Source organism: Trachemys scripta, chromosome 10, assembly GCF_013100865.1.
Source record: "Trachemys scripta elegans isolate TJP31775 chromosome 10, CAS_Tse_1.0, whole genome shotgun sequence".
Classification (NCBI taxonomy): domain Eukaryota; kingdom Metazoa; phylum Chordata; order Testudines; family Emydidae; genus Trachemys; species Trachemys scripta.
In genome coordinates, this window is record NC_048307.1 from 49,390,872 (window position 1) to 49,416,619 (window position 25,748).

Here is a 25,748-nt window from a genome sequence, read left to right on the forward strand (position 1 = left end):
TTTGAATTTGTGGAGGAATAACTTCATGAATACAAGCTTATTTCATACCCATCCCTAGCAGAACATATACAAGATCTCTGAACAAGAAATCACTACAATTATCAGAAAAAGTTTCAGCCTGATGGAAAGAGAAAAATTCCATTCCTACTCTTAGAGTATGTCTACACTGCAGAGTTACCAGGGCTCTCACTCTGGTTTTGCCACAACCCCCACCCATCCACACACAAAAACTTCTCACCCACGTATAGTGGTGCTTTCACAGTAATCTGCTTCCCCTCTGCTCCCCTGTTGGATGCCCTGGTGGTGGGTGTAGGTTGGAGCCCAGGTGCTGTTTTTACTCAGATGAGTAACCCACCCACTTTGCAATGAAGTCATAAGCGAACATCTGATACTCTGATAGTATTCTAATAGTCCTCCGGTGCATTCCCACAATTCTCCCCATGTGCCCAGAAGGACAGACAAGTTCTATAACAATTCAATGGGAAAGAATCATAAAGCAAGTCAGCTTACTGCAGTGCAAAGAACCAAGGAATATGTCCCCAGAAGTCCTAGTAACACACATGGTGGAGTGCAGCACTAGTGAAGACACAGTGACTTGGGTAAAGCTTTGCAGTGTGACTGTTCACACCCAGGCGCTCAAACCTGGGTGCTGATCACCTGAGTTAACTCTGCAGTGAAGACAAACCCACAGAAACCCCACATCGGTGTGAGACAAGTGAGAGACTCAGATCCAGGCTAAGTGTCACATTTAAACACTCTGGCTACTTTACAGTTTTTTAAAAGGGTATCTTGATGGTCAAGGACAACAAGAAAACACCTGAAAAATTCCCAAGTTCTACAGTATCTGACTTGGTAAGGCAATATTATTACAAAAAGAGGGGCAGCAGGATGCAAGGTTCACTACCAAACAGGTGCTTGAAGGAACAGTTACAATCTGTGGGGAGAAGTTGGATTATTTTGAATGCTAAGAAGTCCATTTGTTGTGCATATACTGATCCTGCATCTTGGCAATAAATCCAGCAAATCCTGCATCTTGGCAGACTAGATTATCTTTGTGGTCCCTTCTAATCCTATCAGTTAATTCCCTGATCAGCAGATCAAAGTAAGGTCTAGGTGAAATGGACACTTCAGATCAATCTAATTTCCACCTGGATTGGTAAATTACACTCTCCACTTCCTATCCCGTGTTTTTCTACCTCTGGAAATCCATTTTATTTCCTCCTTTCTTGACTGTCCTCTTTCTAATGACCTCAATAAGGGATTGGAGTGAGGGACCCTCTTCTTTCGAAAGTAACTAAAAATAAGAAGTTTGGGTTTCTAGCTAATATAAACCTGTTATGGGAAAAGGCAAGTGCATCTTATTGATGTAAGAGAAAGAGGCTCAATCAGGAAGGCAGAAATCCTCCTACTATTATGGGAATTCTTTATATCAAACACCATTCTTAAGTGTGAAAATCTCCCATATAAAAAAGAAAAAGTGACTGCAATAAAGATCTGAAAGCCCCTAAAGTAGGAAATGCTTAGGATACACTGGTGGAGTAGAGTGAAGCATTTCAATCCTGAATGAAATGAACAGAGGGGAAGAATTCTCCTTTCACCTGAGGAGATGGATCCATCCAAATTAAGGTTGGGGTTCTTAAATGAAGCACTGTGAGACAGTGTAAGCAGAGGCGGATTTACAGTAAAACAGTGTGCCCTGGCACGGCGCCCCACAACGACAGGGGGTCCCAGACCGGGCAGTTGCGGGGGCAGAAGCTTGGTACTGCCGGCTCCTGTTGCCGGCTTCACACCTACCAAGCCAAGCTCCCCTCTCCCCCACCTCCTCCCCCGAGCATTCCGCATTCCCGCCCCTTGCCCTCCCTCCCAGCACTTCCCCCGCCTCCAAACAGCTATTTCCTGGCACTCAGGTCGCTCTGAGAGGGAGAGGGAGGAGCGGGGCCACAGCGCACTCGGGGGAGGAGGAGGTGGAGAAGAGATGGGGGCGGGGCTTTGGAAAAGGGATGGGGCGGGGCAGAGCAAAGGCGGTGCCCCCACACTCCCCCTCTGCATACCCCCCCCCAGCCCCATGACCCTAGCCCACACCCCCAGCCCGGACTCCTGCACCCACCTCACACACCCTCAGCCCCCTGCCCTCCATGACTCCTGCCTCCCTCCCCATATCCCCACCTGCACCCCTTGCACCAAACGGGAGCTGCCCCGGATAACCGCTCCACACCCCAACCCCCTGCGCCAGCCCTGAGACCCCTCCCGCACCCTACTCCTGGCCAGACCCTGCATCCCAACCTGCTCCTGCACCCTAACTTCCTCCCAGACCCTGCACCCCCAGCTCTGAGCCCCCTCCCACATCCTAAGTCCTGGCCAGACAACAAACCCCACCGTTTTTTAAAAAAATTTTTTATAAAGGACTCTTATCCAAAGAACTTTACAATTGTTAGCTAACAGTACAAACAATATTTGGAAAGATCATTAAGTGGTCCGCTGAGACCCTCAGCGATTTTCAAGTGGTCTGTGGAAAAATAAATTAGACTACAAAAGCAATCAAGGTACCTCACTTTATTTTCATTTACTTCCTATTACTTATAGGAGGAAGATGAAGAAAAAAAAGAATGAAAAATGGGGGTGGGGAGGAGATAAGAGAGAATGTTCTTTTTCTTGGCTGGGTCCCAAGGAGGAGCCCCAAAAATGAAGCTGAGCACAGGGCTCCACTAACTCTAAATCCGCCACTGAGTGCAAGAGTTAATTAAATTAGAGACTGAATTCTTCTTTGATCCCACTGGAGAGTTGGTTAAGCACAGTAGCTAAATGTAACCCTGACCTTATACCATGTACTAGATGCTCTGAATGGAGCAAGTTAATAGACTATAACGAAGAAGTTTTGTTTGTGTTACATACAGCTATTAAGCTTGCAACCTCCTTCAGTGCCGTCAATCTTATCTTAGATGAGCCCTGAATTTATCTAATAGAAAAGAGTATTTAGAAAACTAGAGCAAACTTTGCACATAAATATTTTAAAATTATATATATGAAAAAGTTGTGTGTATGTCTTCTCTGAAACACAGAAAGCACTCTGTATTTTGCAGGCTTCTCTCCAACAGATTTCCCAGAGGTCAAGGGCCTCTTCAGAATCCCAGCCTCATCAGTCTGGTGGCACTCACCAATCCACACATGCCTTGAGAGAATATATACTGTCTGCTGGTGAACAAACCATCACAAAGTGCTTTTCTGTCCATCATGCCCAGCATGACCCTTCTCACTGGGTTCCTCTCTACATCTGGACCCAGTCAGCAGCATCAGAGCCTCAGCTTGCTTTCAAACTGTGGGGAATCAGCCGGACATCAAACTTAACAACATACAAGCAGACCACATAAACACAGGAAGCTGGAAGAACACACACTTCTGTCTTCTTTAAAGTTTGTTTTATTTAACCCATATGGTTTCGATATTAATTCCTTCAGTCAGTGTACAGGCAGGCCCCAAAGAAAGAAACAGCTCAAATACTAGTGAATATGCAACAGCTTCTAAACTGTTCCAATAAACAGGAAAACAATGCAGTTCCCAACACGATAGCTGAAAAGAGATGAGAATCTGCATAGGATGGCAGGTCGGGGTGATCTGCCGGCATTGGGGCTTCCAAACCATTTCCTGTCATTAGCCCTTCAGTTGTGGTCTCTGTCCCGGAAAGCATTCAAGCCCTCAGCCCCCGTGTTATGGTCAGTCAGCCTCAAAGTGACAGAGCACCAAGACTCATTTAAAACATGTAAAAATAATATTTTGAGGGGGCAAAGTTATTGTATCCAGGGGAACAACATGGAGACAAATTGACAAAGGGGGAGGCTGTTTGGACTCCCATCTCAACCTTCAGCATGAACAGGAGTAGCAGGAATTGGGGGGGAGGAGAGGGAGGAAGAGAGAGAAGGGAATCTGATAGTCTAGTCACAGACCCATCTGTCCTGTGACAATACTTGTACAGCTTTGCAAGTATGAATTCTGACCAAAGCATTTACAGGATTAAAGTGATACCACTGTGTCTAAGGTATGAACATTGATTTAAAACAACACTGTCAGCTTCTGGGGGGGGGGGGTGTTATAGCCTACTTTTTGGCTGAAAAACCAATATAAAGGACATTCCGATAGTTAGCTCCACAAGAGCCCACTTAAACTCAGCTTCACTTCTTTATAGCCTTGACTACCCCAGCGACATTTAAAAAAAAATTCCCACTATTGCTAACACTGTTTCAGCTCCACCTGAATCATCAGTGTTCAGAGCCCTACTGGAGGGTACTACTGCCATTTTAAGCACAGTATTGATTGGAGCTGCTCTGGGCTACAGTAAACAACGTGATGCTTAAAAAGCCACCTGCACGTCAATGATAGAGCTCTCAACATCACCAACACCGTTGAAGCTGAGCCAGTATAAGCAATAGTGAGAAATTTTTGAAAAAAAATTCACTACTACATGCAAGAAATGCCATGGTATCTCTTCCACTGATTTCTAGGATGTACATTTGCATCTTTCACAGACAGAAGAAGAGTCCTACAAGTATTAGTAAAGAGTAGGGTTGCCAATTCTGACTGAAGCTATTTTGGGAGATTTTTTTTTTTCCAACATGACATAGTCATTTTTTTAAAATAGCCTATTAAAATCTCCTGGATTGCTTTCAACAGTCACTGGGAGATGGATGCCGATTCTGGGAGACTCCAGACCAATCCTGGAGGGTTGGCAACCTAGTAAAGAGGCTTCTTTTAATAGGTGTTCCACCCATTACAGGATCTCCGTGGTATATTACCAGGGGATGGAGCTTAATAGGAGAGAAACAGAATTGTGTATGAAAGCAGTAAGGGGAGGGAAGCTAGCGATGGGGAAGAGGAAGGTCCCTTTCACACCCAACAACATAAAAGAATAAATGTAGAGTCTTTTTGTCATCACTGGAGAAGTAAACTCTTGGCATTTCCTGGTGCTGCAGCCCTCCAACTTCCCAACATGCCACTTACAGCTACTGAGTGTTGTGCCGTTCATGTGTGGAGCTTTATGCAAGTTATTTGATGGGTCAATTTGCATGTTTTTAAAATAATTTGCATAAAACCATAAGTTTCGGTTCACAGTCAACATAGTAGCCTTCCCTGAGCAGTGTGAGGTAAGACTTGGAGTTGCAAAACTTGTCAGCTATGGCTGGGATGGATGGGCTCTGGACGGTGTCTGTGGCCACCATTTAGCTGGATGATGGGTATCTGAGGGGGTGGTGGGCATGGACCAGTAATGGGGCCCTCACTTTCTGTCCCTGCCACTATCCCCTCTGCTTGTTGCTGCTGATGCTGTCACCTGTTCTTCCCAGTTGCTTTGGTCCAACAGGAGCAGCAGCAAGATAAGAGGCAAAAAGGCCTCCAGATTGCACGCTTAGAAAGTACAATTGCAGACCATTCCTTCAACCCAGTCAGATACAGGAAATCTCTGCAGGGCTGCAGGAATGTACGAAAGAGCTGCCAGTCGTGTGAACCTTTGCAGCTGTAGCCACAAAGCCTTGCCAACATTGTGGCCACATTTTACTACCCCTCCTCCCGAGAAGGTTGCTCTTTTAAACTTCCCTCTGTGTGTTTGACCTGGATTGACTAGTAGTTAATCAGAAGCCAGTTAGTTAGAATTTTCCATATCTTTTCAGCCAGACTCTGAGGATCAAAAGCCACCACCATGACAGCTAATGAGCTGCTTGTGCTCTTGTTACCATAGGCAGTAAGGAGCCACCAAACAACACTACAATTTTTAACCAACATTGTAACCAGTTAGTGGCATGGTCAGTTCCAAATGTGGTTTGTTGCCATATTCTGCATGGTCAATACTTGGTTAACAATTGCAGCAGCTGTGATAAATGAAGGTGTGTGTGGGGGAGCTCCCTTTTATGGACACCCAGCCAGCCAGCTAGCTAGCTATAGAACCCCTGTTAGTAGCTGTTCTCTACTTGCTTTACCTGTAAAGGGTTAAAAAGTCCATAGGTAAAAGGAAGGGAGTGGGCACCTGACCAAAAGAGCCAATGGGAAAGCTAGAACTTTTTACAATGAGGAAAAAACTTCCCCTTTGTCTATCTGTCTGTTGTTCTCTCGGAGAGAAAGGCAGGGCTGGAACTATGATGTAAAAAGCTTTGGGCCAGGTATGAAAAATCACCGGATCATACCTAGGAACTACTAATTTGAAACCCCAGATATGTAAGTAGATCAGAAAATGTCTAGGAAGACACGATTAGATTTATCTCTTATTTCTTTATGGCTTGTGGACTCCTCTGTGCTAATCCCAGGTGCTTTTGTTTTTCTTATAATCTTTAAGCTGGACCTCAAGAAGCTATCTTGATGCTTAATCCTTGTAATGGTTTCATTTTAAATCTAGCAAAAAGCCTAAGTTCCAGATGTATTTTCTTTCTTTTTGTTTTTAATAAAATTTACCTTTTTAAAGAACATTTTTGTGTCCTTAAGAGGTTTGTGCATATGTTGTTTAATTAGCTGGTGGCAACAGCTGATTTCCTATGTTTTCTTTCTCAGCTCTTCCCTGGGGGATGGGGGGAGGATAGGTAAAAGGGCTTGAGGGTACCCTACAGGAAGAAATTCCCAAGTGTGCCTTCCTGGGTTCTCAAAGGGGTTTTTGCACTTGGGTGATGGCAGCATCTACCCATCCAAGGTCAGAGAAAAGCTGTAACCTTGGGAGTTTAATACAAGCATGGAGTGGCCAGTATTAATTTTTAGAATCCTTGAGTGCCCTCACCTTCTGCTCTCGAAGTGCCAGAGTGGGGAATCAGCCTTGACAGCAGCTAATAGTGTTTCACCCTTAATAGCATCCTATGTTGTTAGCACCTAGTCATCTTCCTTTTACTAGTTCAGCATACCTATTTATTTCAAAGCAGATGGTCCCTTCCCCTCCCCTAGCATGCCTACATACACAATCTGGCCAATTCTGCTTCCCCATTTCTCTAGGCAGATGGAGATTTCAAGACATATTGCTACCATGTGCTGATGCCACCACTCTGTATACATATCCCCTTGCATTCTATCCGCTGTGAAGGCTATCGGATAACTACTTGGATTTTCCCAGAATGCACTGTTAAATGATACGGTAGATGTGAATGCACAAGCATTGTTGGCTGTGATGTACAAAGGCTGCAGTGCAAACACAACTCAAACCAATGTTTTTTGTAAATTGGGACAGATGAGGGAGTATCAGGAACAAGTTACAAAACCACCGCAGTACTTGCAGTGTGGACAGGGCTTGTGTGTTTAAAGATTAGTTTGCACACTGAACAAAAGCAATATGATAGAAAATGCACACAAAATGTAGCTGAGGATGTTGTCAACTCATTTGAAATTTTGTTTTTAAATCCTTGGAGAAGTTAAACATCCACCTATGCAACAACAGCAGCTTTTACATACAAGCCTTTCCTTTTCCCTCCCTCCAAAACACTACTTCTAGAATTAAAATTGGAAGTAATGTTAGCAACTGAAAAAAACCCAGACTTTAAATTTTTAATCTGAATGCAGACAAAAATAAACACTTTCCCTTCTTATTGGGCTATTTTGCAAGTTTTAAATTGTTTGTGTTACTTTGAAAAAAAAAAATTAGCTCCACCAGCTACTTTGATATCACTGCAATAGCCAGAACTTTGCATTTGCTGTGGCGGATTATGTCTCAAAAAGACCGTCTGGGCCCTCTGCCATAAATCTTTCCAACTATCCAAAACAGGTCCTCCAGATCTTTTTCCATGACCCCACTCTTAGATATTATTTTTCACCACCACTTCCCCTCTCTACCCAGATTTTTCCCCTACAGCAACTCCCAACCCAGAGAATGGCCCCTCACTTGAGACTGTGTTGGACTACATTTATATTTAATTCACTCCCACCTCTATACTCACATTACACATTTTTTATCCCAATTGGTATTTTAAAAAACACAAAATCCTGTATCTGTTGGAAAAAAAAAAAATCAGTAGTGCAACAGTGGCCTCATCTCTGTTCTGAATTATGCTATTTTACTTCCATATGTTAAATATCTGATGTTTAGTATCCCCTTTACTATCCATAAATGTATGGCAGTTTATGCTGGATTCTGGGCAGAGTTATTGTATAATGGAGTAGCAAAGGGCTAGGTCTATTACCATTGAGCTTTGGGAAGCTATACAGAAAAATGTTAGCACCACCTTGAGTTCTTTCCTGTTCAGAATAAGACGCTAAATTGATCCACAGAACACCGGCAGTAGAGTGTGATTGAGATGTAGACAACAGATTACCATTTTCAATTCTGCAATAAACTCCCTCTCAGGCAGACACCCCGGTGCAACAGGGGAGACAACTGCACTTTCCTGAAGCAGTAAGACCCCTGATAGATAGGGTTCAAGCCCTAGGGAAAGGAGATGTTTTCACTGTCTCTGTCACTTGAGGTATGCCAAGGGAAAAGTTTTAATTGGTGGCCAGGACAAGGTGGAGAGTAATGGAAAGATGAGATATGGACAGAACTGTAGTGTTGTGCAGAGTCTTAGAATTAGAACAATGGCATAGCTGCCACATTCCTGGTTGTGCCAGAATAGTACAAGGTATTGAACACCCATCCTGTGACACCAGAATCCCAGCCAATATCCTCAGACTGAGGCTGCTGGTAGGCTCTTAACTCTTTGCTGTGTCCCAAAGGTGGTCCAGCCACCCCACCCATTGTTACAGGGCTGGCTTTCACCATAATCCAGAACCATTGCTTCTTTAACTGGGTAGGAGAAGTGAGACAAGGAGCACAATGGCCTAGGTACTGCTAGCTGTTTTCTAGAAGAGGAGGGAGAAGAACAGATATTTATTTAGAGAATTGTGTGCGTGGGGGTAGAGGAATTGATTGATTTGAGAGGAACAAGTTGTTTTGGAAGGACATTTAATTGATGTATATGGATTAGTTATCTAAGAATTAGTTTTAAAATGCCTAGAAGCCACAGAATAAGAGTCAAAATCCAGCAGGATGGATTTGTACTTTAATCATCCCAAGATACATCAGTTGAGAATCATGCAGTTTACTATATGGAGTCTTCTGAACAAGAGCTTTAAGAGTGTAATCTACTTTTTACCACACTGGTACTAACGTCAACTTTTTACGAAGTGGAGATCATGATGGCAGGGAGGCTTGGCCAAACCTGAGTGGTGCTGTGAACCCGTGTGCCAGGTCATAACACCACTCACTCAAATTTGGCCCGGCTGCCTCTCCATCATGATTAGAGCAAGTGGCACCATGATCCAGTGTGGCAAGTCGCAACGCTCCGAGCTGCACCCTATCACGTGGAACAGGAAATGCCACCGCAGGGTGAGTGTGTGGACAAGCTCGCTCTCCAATCTAGGCCCCCCCTTCCACACTGGGCAGGGAGAAGTGTATGTGTGCCTGTTTTTGCCCCCTTGCTTTCACGATTTGTGTGTGTGCGCACCAGTGAACCCATGCTAAAGCTGCCCCTGCTTATATGTCTATATTTGCATATGCAATAACAACGATCATGTGCTCAAATCCCCTAGGCAGCCCCAAATCCCTAACTTACTTGGAGAATGGTCCCTTTCAACATTTTTACCTTAGCAATCATACAAGGAGTTTGAATTTTATGCAAGAAGAGACAGGAAGATAGTTAAGGGTCTTTATTATGGAGGGGAGTACGGAAGGCAAACAGGGTGAAGTGGCAGGAATAGAAAATGTTAGTTGGTCAAAGTTGGACATAGTGATGAGAGTTATAGTGAAGATGACGTGGAGCTGTGTTGAAATGGGGACGGGACTTATTCTGTAATTATTTAGGGTAATTGCTAATTTTTTAAATCCAAACAGCTGTTAAAGCTGTCTTCAATATGACCCTGATGGTATTATCACTGCAGTGTACCAAAACAAATGTGTGGTGTTGGTGTTTAAGCAGTCCATAGTACATTTCATAACATATGTTGTATACTCTCCCAAGGCTCCAAAGAGCTGACTTTCAGTTGTTTTGAATATTTTTTATTCTCTGACTCCCAAACCCCGTCTCTGAGACTGTATTTCTTACTGGGGAAGAGAGGAAGAGGCCTTGTGGCTTTCGAGGCTCTACAGCATTCCTGGTAGCTTTGGATTTAAAACACTAGCCAGTCATTTGTACTTCACATTCACCAAGAGACTTGTACTTAATATTCTAGAACTTTACAATCATTTATGTAACTTTTTGACATTGTCACTGAATAAAGGAGGGAAGAACTAACTGGATCTGCCAATCCTGTGAATTTCTGAGAGAGCTGTTGTCTAGATAAATGGACAGGATGAGAAGGGAGAGAGATGAAGAATAAAGGAAATGAATGGCCCTCAAGAGACTGAGTTCAGCTATATTTTCCTGCTTCCTTTCTCCTTAGTCTGTTTGTCTTTGTCTCAGCATTAATTGTTGTAATGGCAGTCCGTGGTTTGATGAAGGAAGGTTCTCTAATTAAAATCAGGAAAGAGCACCTACTTAGAGAAAATAATGGAAGCTTTAATAAGTTGTACTTAAAGGTACAATGAAAATCACTAAATGATCCAAATTCTGATCTAGAATAGACTGCAGCTAGTCACCCCAGTGTAGTAGAGGTGAGAGTCAGGAGAGGAGGTGAGAGTGAATGATGGCATGAACTGCACGTGATTTTTCTACAACAGCAGTATTGTATTTTGTTTCGTTCCAGGCACCAGTCCTTTGGGGCGGTAACATACAGCTTCAGGCCAAATGATAATTTTTTAAAGCATATTTCTAGGTCTGTTTAGTATGAAACTCTTAAATCATTGGATATATCTATTTGAAATAAACAAACATTAAATCGGTTAGAGCCAATTTGTCTACAAATAAGTAAAAATTATTTAATTTAAAGACCGGAGTGCAGTCAGGTCTTGGAGTGCAGCCAACCACACTAATCCATCCAGCAGACCATCTGGATAGAGCACACTATATATCCCTTTTTATGAATAAATGGGGATAGAACCCGCAAGTGAGAAAATATGTCCAATGCTAGGACTAAATGTCTCAGTAGCATTAGCCAGGATCTGTTGCTGTTGCCTAAGGCTAGGTGTGGGATAGGGGGAAAAAAAATAAAACAATACCATGGCCTCGTATGTTCATTGACTCAAAATCATACTGAACACATCAAAGAAAAACATAATCTGAGCAAGCAAGAGTCCCCAGTGCAAGAAAAAGATGACTTGTTTTAATTAGAAGACTAAGTTCAAATATGAAATTGCCTTATTGTCAGAAATTAAACTCCACCTGAGAACACAGCTGAACAACACAAAGGAACGTTTGGTATCGCTTTGCCAGATCTGACCTCAAAAGTCCTTTCGGTGGATATAGGGTTGCCAACTTTCTAATCGCACAAAACCGAATACCCTTGCCCCGCCCTCTGCCCTCCCTGAGGCCTCCTCCCTACCCCCCCTTTTTCCGAGGCCCATCCCTGCCCCCCACTTCTGAGGCCCCGCACTGACTCACTCTCCCCCACCTTCACTCACTCGTTCATTTTCACCGGGCTGGGGCAGAGGGTTGGGGAAAGGGAGGGGGTGAGGCTCTGGCTGGGGGTGCAGGTTCCAGAGTGGTGCCAGAAATGAGGGGTTCAGGGTGCAGGAGGGGGCTCCAGGCTGGGGCAGAGGGGTTTGGCGTGCGGGAGGGGGTGCGGGCTCTGGGCAGGAGTTTGGGTGCTGGAAGGGGCTCAGGGCTGGGGCCTAGGGTTCAGAGGGTGGGAGGGGGCTCTGGGCTGGGGTAGTGGGTTGGGGTACAGGCTTCGGGAGGGAGTTGGGATGCCAGAGGGGATTCAGGGTGTGGGGTTCCAGGAGGCACTTACCTCAGGTGGGTCCTGGGAAGCTGCCAGCATGTCCCTATGGCTCCTAGGCGGAGGTGCGGTGAGGAGGCTCTGCGCGCTACCCCCACCCACAGGCACCTCCCCTGCAGGTTCCCGGCCAACGGAAGCTGCGGAGCCAGCACTCAGGGCAGTGGCAGTGCGTGGAGCCCCTGTGGCTGCCCCTTCCGCCTACGAGCCGGAGGGATATGCCGGCTACTCCCTGGGAGCCGTGCGGAGCCAGGTAGGGAGCCTACCAGCCCTGTGCCAACTGGACTTTTAACGGCCCAGTCAGTGGTGCTAACCAGAGCCGCCAAGGTCCCTTTTCAACTGGATGTTTTGGTCGAAAACCGAACACCTAGCAACCCTAGGTGGATAGAGACGAATTTCCTTCCACACTTTCTGTTTCTGAAGTGTCTTGTCTCTGTCATTGCCAGACCAACCAGCTCTGAAACGCACTGTACAGAAGAGAATGAGTAAAGAAAGATGCTCCTCTCACTGAGGAGAGCCCAGTGCACTTGAGTCTATAAGTGAATCAAAACTACAGACATTTCACAATGTAAAAAACAAAGTAAATTGTAAATGAAAAATCAAAGGATCTGTATTTCAGCACAGACAAAGCAGAAATATCATGATTCCCTCTGACAGCATGTGTCAAATTAAGTTATAATAGAAAGCCAGCAGAGGTAAACACAGGTATATTTCTGATTGAACCACTCTGCTCTGATCCAAATGAGAAAATGCAGACTCCTCTAAAAGCAACATATTGCTCTAATTTGATGGAGGAAAAGCACGTTGACCAGCATACTTGGCTGCATACTTGACTGCATATATGATTTGATTTGTTAATACACACAGCACTTTAGAGAGAAATCCTAAGGATTCTAGAAGATCAGCAATAAAGCCTATACAAGTGAAGGTCCCTTTGCCCAACCCTAACAATGAATATAGCAATAAGAGTAGTTACTGCTGCTGGCCAAGAAGATCATATCAAAGCTCATAGAGATCAAAACCAGGACCCTTCTCAAAAAAACGAATTCCAGAAGAGGCACTAACAGTGTATTTCAAAGCAGCTTGAGTGCAGAATGAGAAAGGGGGAAATGTAAACCTTAGAGAGTTCTACAGTTAGTTATTTGGATCCCTGCATGAAACTCAAACAACGCTATTAATACTCAAACCTTCAGTAACAATTGCTAAACATCTATAGAAATCCATTTCAAACATTCTAGTTTCAGATCCATGGATTCATACTCCCATTTATAAGTTTATTCTGTGATTATAGAATGTGTCCTAACATCTCAGGGATGTTCAAAATCTAACACTATACATTGTTTTTGCCCATTTCTCTGTCACACTAAAAAAGTCACAAAGGATATTCCCCAAAACAAAACACAGTTCCTCACTCAGCTCTCCCCTTTCAGACATGTCAGAGAGAAGATTTAGCACCTTGTCCTAAAGGTCAATAAAGTCAAGCTCTTTCAGACCAATGGAGGGAGGAGCGGAAGCAAAGTCCAGAGTTGAAAACCGTCCATTGATAATGCCCTGATATCAACCCCAGACATTTAAATTTAGTGACTGTTAGCTGGGCTGGCTGTTGGCAGGAACCAAGATCTGGAAGACCTCTAGCGTTCTGTTTTTGAGCCTGCCACTGACTTCCCATGTGATTGTAGGAATGTCATTTAACTTCTCCCTGCCTTTGTTTCCATTTAAAATGGGGGTACTATTACTTATACACCTTTGCAAAATACTTTCATTTGAGGATCTTTTATTACTAATTATTCTCAGTATTCATCCCAGCTAACCATAAGTAGCACAATAGGAAAAGAGGTGATTTTGCAAATAACCCAAATCTAAGCCAAAAGCTAAGCATAATGAGCCTTTATGATATGTACTCACCTTTGTAAAGAACATTGATATCTCGGAATAGAAAAAACATACACCTCTACCCTGATATAATGCGACCCGATATAACACGAATTCGGATATAACACGGTAAAGCAGTGCTCTGGGGGGGGGAAGGGTGGAAGGGCTCTGCACTCCGGCAGATCAAAGCAAGTTCGATATAACGCGGTTTCACCTATAATGTGGTAAGATTTTTTGGCTCCCGAGGACAGCATTATATCGGGGTAGAGGTGTACAACTAATAGGAATGATTGTTATGGATCATTGTCAACACTTTGAATTACACCTGAAAGCCAATAGGAAGCAAGTGCAGTTTTCAAAGAATTGACAAATATGTGAAGCAACAACAGCTGCGCATCCACTTCTTCACCAGCTGTAGTTTTAGGTAGTCTTCAACGGTAGCCTCACATAAAGAAGATTACTGTAATGTAGCATAAAAGTATCCAATTACTTTTGTGAGGTCTAGTTCAAAATGATGAGGTCAAAACATCCATCCACACGAAGATGGAAAAAGGCATTCATGGGCCACCTAATATTTCTAGGCTTAAGAACTTCTTCAAATTGTGAGCATCTTAAGTCAGGTCTACACTACAGACCTATATGGGTATATGTAACTCAGGGGTGTGAAAAATCCATACCTTTGAGCGACTTAGTTATACCAACCTAACTCCCCATGTAGACAGCGCTATGTCGACGGGAGAACTTCTCCCGTCAGCATAGGAGTGTTTTCACTTAAGTGCTACAGCTGCGCTGATGCATTGTTTTAAGTGTTAGACAAAGAGTGGACCAAACTCCTCAGTAACAGAGGCAAGAACCACATCTGCTATACATTCAATAGACTTCTTGATAAATTTCTAAAGGATTTTTTAAGTCCCGTTCTACCACACCCCTCCAAAATTCTGCTTGCCATTAATCAGTCAATTTTTTAAAAAAACAGCTCAGTAAAATACTATTAGTTTGGGGAGGGGTGTTAAAAATCATCATGGTAAGGGAAAGCAGTAGATTTTGAGCTTGGCTTAGTATATTTTCACAATAATTTTGTAAAGCTATTGTAATTACACTCCTCCTTTTCTACCAAAGACTTGGATCAACCTGCCAAGTGGAAACTTCCTGCATAAAGCTGTGAATTTCAGGCTTCCATGCATGGTCAAGAATTCAGATGGTACACATTACTGGAGAATAAAAGAATATTGTGCTTGTCCTCCATCAAATAGTTAAGATTTTTCAAGATTCACCAGGACTTGGATATTCCATTAAACAAAACTTCAAATAATACTTTACACTACTATTGAACCTTTCATCCAAGACACTAAATTGTTTTACAAACATTAAGCAAGCCCCAAAATATCCGTATGAGATGGGAGAGCGAGGGCAGTATTATCATTGCAGGAAACAGGGGAAGGAGAGATAAGTCATTTGCCCAAGGTCACACAGCAAGCCAGTGGTAGAGTCAGAGGGGAAAAATAATCCAGGTTTTCTTCTCCTCTAGTGGAATGAAATCCAAAATTAAATATATCAGTGCTGTTGCCCAAATCATTTGCTGAAGTTTCTCTTTTATTAACTTGACTTCTGATTTCTTAGGCATTTCTCTCTTACTTTCCAAATTTGACTCCTGTTCTAATACATGACCTTCTCTTTTATATTATAATATACAATTAAAAAATATTAAAAGAGATCTTAAATATTCTCCTGCAGCCACCCAGATTCTTTGCTGAGTAGAAAGGATCCTCATTTTGCTTTTTACAAAAGTAAACAAACATCTTGATCACAAACAGATCTTTGTAACTACTATGATTAATTTTGAGTGATCAGAGAAGTCACCTGATATTGTTAGTTCCCCAGCTGAATAGATGCGCAGCCATTTTTAGTCAGTTTCTGTGAGCATTCGTGCCAGTAAAAGTTGTTTCAATGCTTGTGGAATGCAAACACAAAAGGGCCATGAGCATAGCAATTCATTAAAAAAAATGAAAATGAACAGTCTCTAAAGTTTTTTTTATGCTGTTTTCCCAGTTCTAAACTTACCAGCACCATACAAGTGTAGCAAGGATTAATTAAATGTTTGCAAAGTGCTTTGGTGACTTGAAATGCTATGTAAGTATTATGAACAAATAAGAGCAATTCAGAATGTTGGGGAATCCTGACTGATTAATAAAGTAATGAGGTATACATTTGAAGAGAAAATAATTTAAAAAGACATACACCTGCCCAGACTGAAGTTTAAAGTGCTTTTAAAATAATAATTTGTAGGTCTTTTCCCCCCATAAAGCTGTACTCTGTGTGACGTTATGAGTGTAATTTAATATTTCATTGAAAGGTGACAGGGCCAGAAAGAGTTAATTAACTCACAGACTGACCTGACCCATGGCCGAACTTTAGAGACTGGTTAGGAAGATATGTAAATGAATAAAACTTTGAAATGCAAGTCTGTATTGTTAGAGGTAGAAGGGTAGATGTTTACTCAGGTCTTGTGATATAAGCAAACAAGTCTTGTCTACTGCTATAGCTTTGATTCAAAGATCAAAAAAGGAGTATTAGTATTTAGGAAGATACTTGAGTGAAATAGTATTATTGTCTATGTTTCTCTTTGAAGATTGTGGTAACCTGTATCTGAACTGTTTAATGGATAAATTATCCTGTGTTAATTGCCATGATGTTTAGGAGAAGGAAAGTTAAGCCTATTGTTTTCTCAGGCCAAAAGGCTGCAGGAAATGTATAAAAACCTTGGGACACGATCCTTCTTCATCTCAGATCTGCTTTGGGTTTCAAGAGGGGGAAACCTTAAGCCACAGGGATTGAGATCCCCAGTTACTGACTGGAGTCACCCTGAATATGAACATTGGACTATAACCTATGGACTATTTCTAAAAGGACTTTTGGCAACTACAAGCTCATCTCTGCTGTGTATCTGGACCTTAAGAATTGAATTCAAGTCTGAATGTATATTGATCTTTTAACCAACACTCTCTCTCTTTTCTTTTTAAATAAGATTTTCAGTAATCATCATCGTATCTGATGTGTGTGTCTAGATGGAGGCCTGAGGCTGGGTACTTTAAGGGAACTGCATTATTTGGACTTCTGGGTAACCAGTGAGGTACTACAGAAGCTGTTTTGTGCTGGCTTGGTAAATCTAAGTATTGGAATATCACCAGCTTTTGGGGTTTGTTTGCCCTGTTCTGTTTGCAGTTCACCCTGATTGAGTGACCTCAGCTTGCTCCCATAGGCAGCATTGTCACACTCTGATTTCCACAAAAACTTGTGTGGCAGGAGTAAGCTCCCAAATCACTTGGATTCTATGAATGGAAACGCTTAATGGTGATAGCTGGAGAAGGCAAAAGGGGATTTCTCAGACATATCCAGCAAGATGAGTCATTAGTGATCATTTTACCAAAGGGGGATGAATACTTTGGATGAAAGACCAGAGCCTAGGATGTGAAAATGCAACGACTATGCAAAGGGTGATTCACCACTGGCTTCATGACCCAACATAAAAGCATCTCCCCTGACCACAAAAAGCAGCCAAGATAGCTTGGAACTAGATATTTTAATGCATTGGTATGGGTATCAGGACAAAAGGTTAGAGGAAATAAAATGTGGGAAGAGTAAGATTCTCACTAAGTAAGCTATTCATTCTATTAGATGTCAGAAACTATTCATCTTTAAGAAATAAGCAATGCCAGTTTCCACATACTTTCTTTTTTCTCATGTCTGCTGTTGCTCTTGTATTAGTCCAATACAGTGAAAACTACTGAGAGCGCTTGAGTCTATATTAAGAAGACAGAGAGGTTAGGCATGCAACAACCACAGTACAAGTGCAAGGTGACTGTACAAAAATACGTATTTCCTATGTACATGTGTATTTATCCAATCTGCATATACAGGTAGGATAAATACACATGTATATAGGAAATTATATGCAACTGTGCAAAAATTAGGTATATAATGGCACCCAACCTGATGATTTCTCTCCCTGCCCCCTTTAAGCAAATATAGTGCTTGTGATACGTAGCAGATTGATAGTTCATAAATTCATGGAAGTTAAGTCCATTAATGGCTATTAGCCAGGATGGGTAAGGAATGGTGTCCCTAGCCTCTGTTTGTCAGAGGGTGGAGATGGATGGCAGGAGAGAGATCACTTGTTAGGTTCACTCCCTCTGGGGCACCTGGCATTGGCCACTGTCAGCAGACAAGATGCTGGGCTGGATGGACCTTTGGTCTGACCCAGTATGGCTATTCTTATGTTCTTAGTAGCTGCAGAATAGGCACCGAACAAGCAGAAGCAGTATAAACTATGCTGGCCCAACAATGTGTCTCAATGTCTTAGGTCTGGTCTATGCTAAAAAGTTAGGTCGACCCAGCTTGAGGGTGTGAAAAATCCACATCCCTGAGTGATGTAGTTTATTTATTTGGCATATGCAATCTGGTCAAGCCAAGCCACAGTGTTCTTATCGATAACATTCAAGGAACAAAGACACCCAGGAAGTTGAGTCATTTTTCAGTCCTCAACAATGTGTGTCATAGTTTGTGGCTACCCAAACTGATATAGTGGATTGTGTCTAAAACGCTACCAAAATTCTGCTGCAGCAAATTCCATGTCCAGTATGAAACCAGTTCAGAAGGCTTCATTGCCTTCATGGTAAATCAAACCCAGGTTGACGCTGAGTGGGGTCTGAGAAAAGATAATTATTTGTGAGTTTCTCCGCGAACCATAAAGCTCGCCACATGTCCTCTACAGTAAATCCCTCACCTGGTAAACTTATCCACAACGGGTGTCGTGAGGGCAGATGCCACGTGGTGGATTAAACAAGCCTTTACTTAATGGTAGATATGGCATATCACGCAATTTCATCACAAGTTTGCTTCGCTTTCCTCTCTGTGAACACCGGGCAGAACAATATTGCAGAGAGCCAGTAACCATGGTAGAGGAGTAGATTTAAGTAGTTAACCTGATCTAACCCTTGGTGTAGACAGCGCTAGGTCAAAGGAAAAATTATTCTGTCACCTATCTACTGCCTCTTAGGGAAGTGAATTACCTACGTGGCAGAGAAAATGCCTCCTGTTAGAGTAGGTAGTGTCTACGTTCAAGTGCTGCAGCTATGCCACTGTAGTGTACCAAGTGTAGACAAGCCTTTAGAGCAGAGGTGGGCAAACTACAGCCCACGGGTCATTTTAAGCTGGCCCTCGAGCTCCTGCTGGGGAGTGGGGTCTGGGTCTTGCCCTGCTCCAGCGCTGCAGCCGGGGAGCAGGGTTGGGGGCCACTCCACGCGGCTCTTGAAGCAGCAGCATGGCCCCGCTCCGGCTCCTACGCGCTCCAGTGGCCCCCCTCCAGTGCTCCAATGGGAGCTGTGCTCGAGCCTGCACCCGAGCCACTCCCCAACCCCCTGCCCCAGCCCTGATCCCCCTCCCGCCCTCCAAACCCCTCAGTCCCAGCCCCAGAGCACCCTCCTACACCCCAAACTCCTCATCCCCAGCTCCACCCCAAAGCCCTCATCCCTCACTCCCTCCCGCACCCCAACCCCAATTTTGTGAGCATTCACGGCCCACCATACAATTTTCATTCCCAGATGTGGCCCCCGGGCCAAAAAGTTTGCCCAACTCTGCTTTAGAGAGCCTTTTTAGCTTTAAAAGGATAGCTTTGTCTTCATGTCTATTCCATCTTTGGTCTCCCAGATGAAGTTTTTGACAAAATGTTCAAACCTGAGTGCCTAAAGTTAGGCTCCTAAATCCATATTTAGCATCTAAATGTAAGTGATCTGATTTTTAAAGGTACTGAGCACCTGAAGCTCTCATGGACTTCTGTGGGATTCGTGCCTCTGAAAATCAGGCCACTTATATTTGGTGTTAAATATGTATTTAGGAGCCTAACTTTAGGCACTCAGGTTTGAACATTTTGGCCTATTAATTAGTAAAAAATTTAACAATATTTTGTCAAATAGAGAAAAGTGCAATCTCAAGCCTACACAATGTATTAAGCCTCTGTTTTAAACAGCTGTAAGTAAGTATTATCCTTACTTTCCTTCACATGTGTAAAAAGGCAGAGGTGCAAAGTGACTTCTCTATGATCACACAGGAAGTTTGTGGCAGAGTTGGGATGGGAACCCAAATGTCTTTATATATAATCACAGGCTTTAAACACAAAACTATCCTTCATCCTTTTGATGTGAACACCTGCTCAAGAGCTAGAGTGAGGTCAACAACTCATTTCATACATATCACTTAATAGCCAAGGCTTTGTAACAAACTTTTGATCACTATCCTGTTTCAAGTGCACGGGACTGAAATAGTGATGATGACCAGGTGCAAGAGACACTGCACCATTCTTAGAGCAATTAATGCAGAAAGAAGCTGGACCTGAAATAGTAAGGCCCTTAACAAAAAGCTACTAACACTGTGCTTTACAGAAACTTCTGCTAGAGATTTGGAATATGGAAATGAGGAATATGAGACCTCTGTATAGAAAAAAAGATTAGGAAATACATTTCAGCCATAGTGGTCTAATAAGGGGGAGTCTGCTGTCTTGAGGGAAATTGTAGGTGTAGACAAGGATATGTAGATGAGCCTGGGATGTGGGGGAAAGCCATCAGCACACATCCCTTTCTTTTTTTTTTTTTTTTTTTTTTGCCTAGGAATCCGTTTTTCACTTACAGACTTCTGAGCTTCCCAAACAGGCAAAAAAGCAATTGTTACAACTCCAAAGCAGTTGGAGTCAACATCAAGTTTTAAAAATAGTAAGGATTCATTTTTATTAAAAGAATTTGACCAGCAATAAGTAATTAGTTTATAGACTTCCTGAGGTGAAACTTGACCTTCTGATGAAAGAAAGGCTTGGTTTTCCAAGCCTTTATTGGCTCCCACCACAGCAGACTCCCACCCTGGAACTGTTTCCTGACCTTTGGAAAGGGTCATCCATATTTAACTGGGAAAAAAAAACATGCACTACATTCTGATACTCTGTGGTAACATGGTCTCTCTCTTTTAAAAATAAAATTGGTGAGTTCAGTACAGATTTAAAATGAACTTTTTCTTTCTCATGATAAAACATCGTTCAAAAATACCCTTGCTTGGTTAAATCAAATCATTCACATAGCTAGTCTCCGTTCAGCAATCTCCCTTCTACTGCAGGATAATTGCAGCAGTTTGTGCTTATACAAGATGATAGGTGGTGGGGCAGGGGTGGGGGTTGGCTGTGGGTGAGCGGAGGGAGAGAACAATATTAAAAAGCTGTAGAGAATTTTTTGTGACTCCTCTACCTAAATATTGCACCCAGACAACATATAGGATCCCTCATCCATAAGCTCATGCCAAATATAAATTGTCCTGAGCCAATGCCCCGGAAAAATAGGGGCTTTTAAATTATGACCACCCCAATGTCCAAAGAGAGTAAGCACATTGGCTACTTGGGCATCTGTTCAAATAGGAAAGGGAGAGACTATTTGAATATATACTCAGCAAGGTCATTATCAAATTTCTGAAAAACTCAAAACAAGAAAAATAAAGAACTGAATCAATTATTTAAATTCCAAACACTTTTCTGTGTTGCAGAGGATTTATTTTTAGAGCTGTCGATTAATTGCAGTTAACTCATGCGATTAACTGCAAAAATTAATCACGATAAAAAAATTAATCGTGATTAATTACAGTCTTAATCACACTGTTAAATAGAATACCAATTGAAATTTATTAAATATTTTTGGATGTTTTTTCTACATTTTCAAATAGATTGTATTCTGTGTTTTAATTGAAATCAAAGTGTACAGTGCTCACATTATTTTTTATTACAAATTTTACATTGTAAAAATGATATAAGAAATAGCATTTTTCAATGCGCCTCATACAAGTACTATAGGGCAATCTCTTTATCTTGAAAGTGCAACTTACAAATGTAGATTTTTTTTTTGTTACATAACTGCAGAGGCGGATTACGGTTTTGTGGGGCCCTGGGCCAGAGCAAGTGGGGGCCCCTCCCCACCTCTTCCTCTTGCAGTCCCCACTACGCCTCTCCCTGGTGCTCTTGCCGGGGAATGGGGTTGGGGTGCAAGGGCTTCTCCCGCACACCCCGTGCTCCTGCCGGGGAGGAGGGGCTTCCGAGGGGTGCAGGAGTGCTGGATGGGCAGGTGGAGCAGGTGGGGGCGGCACCCATTTTTCCAGGGCCCTCCAATTGACCAGGGCCCCTGGGCACGGGCCCTGTTGGCCCATTAGCTAATCCGTCACTGCATAACTGTAAACAAACTTGTTCGTCTGAGTGATTGGCTGAACAAGAAGTAGGTCTGAGTGGACTTGTAGGCTCTGAAGTTTTATATGCTTTTATTTTGAATGCAGTTATTTTTTGGTACGTAATTCTACATTTTTAAGTTTAACTTTCATGATAAAGAGATTGTACTATAGTACTTGTATTAGATAAATTGAAAGATACTATCTATTTTGGTTTTTACAGTGCAAATATTTGTAATAAAAAATAAGTATGAAGTGAGCATTGTACGCTTTGCATTCTGTACTGTAATTAGAACAGGAGTACTTGTGGCACCTTAGAGACTAACAAATTTATTTGAGCATAAGCTTTCGTGGGCTACAGCCCACTTAGCCAGATGCATCTGATGAAGTGGGCTGCAGCCCACGAAAGCTTATGTTCAAACAAATTTGTTAGTCTCTAAGGTGCCACAAGTACTCCTGTTCTTTTTGCAGATACAGACTAACACGGCTGCTACTCTAAAGCCTGTACTGCAAACATCCAAAAATATTTAAATAAATGGTATTCTACTGTTTAACAGCGCTATTAATCGTGCGATTAATCACAATTATTTTAATTGCTTGACAGCCCTATTTATTTCATTTTATTTTTATTGGTCTTCCCTACTACTATCAAAATGGGCAATTATTCTGTTTCTAAGGCCTTGGCTACACTGGCACTGTACAGCGCTGCAACTTGCTGCGCTCAGGGGTGTGAAAACGTCCCCCGCCCGAGCGCAGCAAGTACAGCGCTGAACAGCGCCAGTGTAGTCAGAGCCTGCAGCGCTGCAGTGCTGCAAGCTATTCCCCTCGGAGAGGTGGAGTACATACAGCGCTGCAAGAGAGCTCTCACAGCGCTGGCGGCGCAACTACACTCGCGCTTTACAGTGCTGCCGTGACAGCGCTGGGAAGTCCCGAGTGTAGCCAAGGCCTAACTCTTTGAGCAATTAACAGTAACATTTCTTTATTTCTCTGCCCTCAATCTTTCTTCCACTCTACTTTAGTTCCCATGTATCTCTCAATCCACATCACCTTGTTCTGATGCTTGTTTCAACCTCTCTTTTTCAGTAAGAGCCTTACCAACACCACCTGATGAAGATCAGACATCTGCTCCTGTATAAACACTTCCCTAGTGACGCCAGAAATGAAGTAGAATCTGGAGAGCCTAACTAGTTCTGCTGACAGTGGTCCACCTCAGGAAAGTATTACTGACCAAGACCAGACTGCCTATCAGAACAATCATTTTGTAGGTTTCTCCTTTTTGGTTGATGGAAAAGAATGCAACATGGTTAAGGATTTCAGAAATCTAAATTTAACCTCCTGGGCTGATATACTGAATTAACTCCATTTTCATAAATCAAGCCACTATTTTTCTAGCTTAAAAACAAGAGTTTAATGTGAGTAAGCTCAGACAATCTGTTTAAGATTTGCAGCTGTTTATCCTCCCCTTTCACATTAAATTGCCAGCAACATCTTGAAATTCCCAAAAAGTCAAAGAAAACTGAGAAAATACAAAAAGGTGTGTAAGAAGGGTAACAATATTACATAGCAGAATGGTATAAATCACCCACAAAAAGGAAATTTCAATTTAAGGCTTTAATTTCATCCTTAAATCTCTTCCTTGTGCTGTACCTTAGGTATCAGAGCAGATGTTATAATCCCAATCCTTCTCAGTATGTACTTAGTTCTGATTAATTGGAGTTATGCAAAGGTGGTATAACAACAGAAGAATAAGATCTTAGATTTATCAGCCAGAATGCAAAGGAGGCGGTAGTCTTAACTCTCATAATTTCTCACATTAGACAGTTTAAAATGGCAGACTCATCTAAAAAAAAAAAAAAAAAAAAAAAAAATCACATCTCTCTGAAAGTGTTTATCTACTGTCAGAACTAACTTCTAATATTACTGTAACTGAAAGCAATTAAGAAGATTTGTATATATACTTGTATATTTGACAGCACTTTATGTAGTCAGTTTGTCTGTTTTTCTTGTATTACTTGTGTAGTTTTCTCATTCACACAAACAATGGAGGAGATTAAAACCTTTAAAAAATAGAAAATGTAATTGTAAAATCAAAAATATTGGCAGATGGAAGGTATAGCATCTGAAATACCTTTAACTAATTTAATTTTTTTAAACGGACTAGACTTCCAGTTGATGGTGTCCCTTCAAAAGAAAATGGCTTCCATTTTCAGAGCTTGAAAACTCTACTTGACATCTTGCCAGTGAGTAGAAAGTTTTCACTGATGAGAAAGGAACCTATATTACCCACCAGAAAAGCTAGAGAAGTTAAGCTTTTATTTTAAACAATGAAGCTTCTACCTTTTATAGTTGTGAAAATAACTTTTCAAATGTTAAACAATGCAGTGCAGTCTTTCTCAGTCTACAGATCGTGCCTGGGTATCTTCTGTTGCTCATGGCCTTCCTAGTCCCTTTCACACCCCAGCTGACAAGACTATGGTCACTTTCAAAGCTAGTATACAGAAACCAATAGGCAGCTGTGAAATTGGCAGGAACTATATCAGCTTCGCTTTGCCACTATTTGGGAAGGCTATGAACAGCTGCAGCAGCAGGCACTGGTGCTTTTCATGGAGAAGGAGCTACCAATAAATTAAGGTTTGGGGATGGAATTGGTGGAAAAATATGTCTCTTTACAAAAGCTAGGGAGGGATAGATTAGCAGAGACTACCCTTCTCTAAATCCATCCATCGGAGGGCTCAAAGGCAGGGGAGTAAAAAAAAAAAAAAAAAAAAAAAAGGGTTTTCTCCCTTTCAGCAGGCCAGAGAAGGGGAAAAGAGTATATTTTGCAGTTTAGACACCTGTGATGGGTTTGACACAGACACCCCCTTGGGAGCTGCCACCTGATGTGCCAAGACTACTTCTACCCCTGCCTTCCCTGCCATCTCGGGGCCCCAGCACCCTGTCTTGCTGAGCCAGACACTCCCATCTGCTCCAACAACGACCCAGGGTCTGAATTACTTGGCCCAAAGCTGCAGGTTTACCTGAAAGCAGCTAATAGAAGTGTTCTTGTCTTTAACACTCAGATGTCCAACTCCCAATGGGGTCTAAACCCAAATAAATTTGTTTTACCCTGTATAACGCTTATGCAGGGTAAACTCAAATTGTTCACGCTCTATAACACTGATAGAGAGATATGCATGGCTGTTTGCTCCTCCAGGAATTAATACATACTCTGGGTCAATTAATAAGTAAAAAGTGATTTTATTAAATACAAAAAAAGTAGGATTTAAGTGGTTTCATGTAGTAACAGACAGAACAAAGTAAGTCACCAAGCAAAATAAAATAAAACGTGCAAATCTATGTCTAATCAAACTGAATACAGATAATCCACCCTCAGAGATGCTTCAATAAGTTTTTTCCTCAGACTGGACGCCTTCCAGGCCTGGACACAATTCTTTCACCTGGTTCAGCTCTTGTTAGGGTGACCAGATATCCCGATTTTATGGTCTTTTTCTTATATAGGCTCCTATTACCCCCGACCCCCTGTCCCGATTTTTCACATTTGCTGTCTGGTCACCCTAGCTCTTGTTCCAGATCAGGTGGTAGCTAGGGGATTCTTCATGATGGCTCCTCCTGCTTTGTTCTGTTCCACCCAGTCATATAATCTTTTGCATAAGGCGGGAATCCTTTGTCCCTCTCTGGGTTCCCACCCACTCCTCCTCACTGGAAAAGCACCAGGTTAAAGATGGATTCCAGTTCAGGTGACATGATCACATGTCACTACAAGACTCCATTGCCCACTTGCCAGCACACACATCTACAGGAAGCCTCACAGGTAAAATACAGCCATCTGC

General features: G+C 42.4%; 1 protein-coding gene across 4 annotated transcripts in view; it reads right to left on the reverse strand.

Annotated features, from left to right (window-relative positions):
- HMG20A (high mobility group 20A) overlaps positions 1-25,748 on the reverse strand; it is a 74,309-nt gene that overhangs the window by 27,591 nt on the left and 20,970 nt on the right. The window contains exon 1 of one of the 4 annotated variants that reach the window (XM_034783581.1): positions 511-634. The exons of the other annotated variants lie outside the window; for them this stretch is intronic. The gene's annotated coding sequence lies outside the window, so the exon portion shown is untranslated. Of the gene's footprint in view, positions 1-510; positions 635-25,748 lie in introns of those variants that run through there. 4 annotated transcript variants of the gene reach the window in all.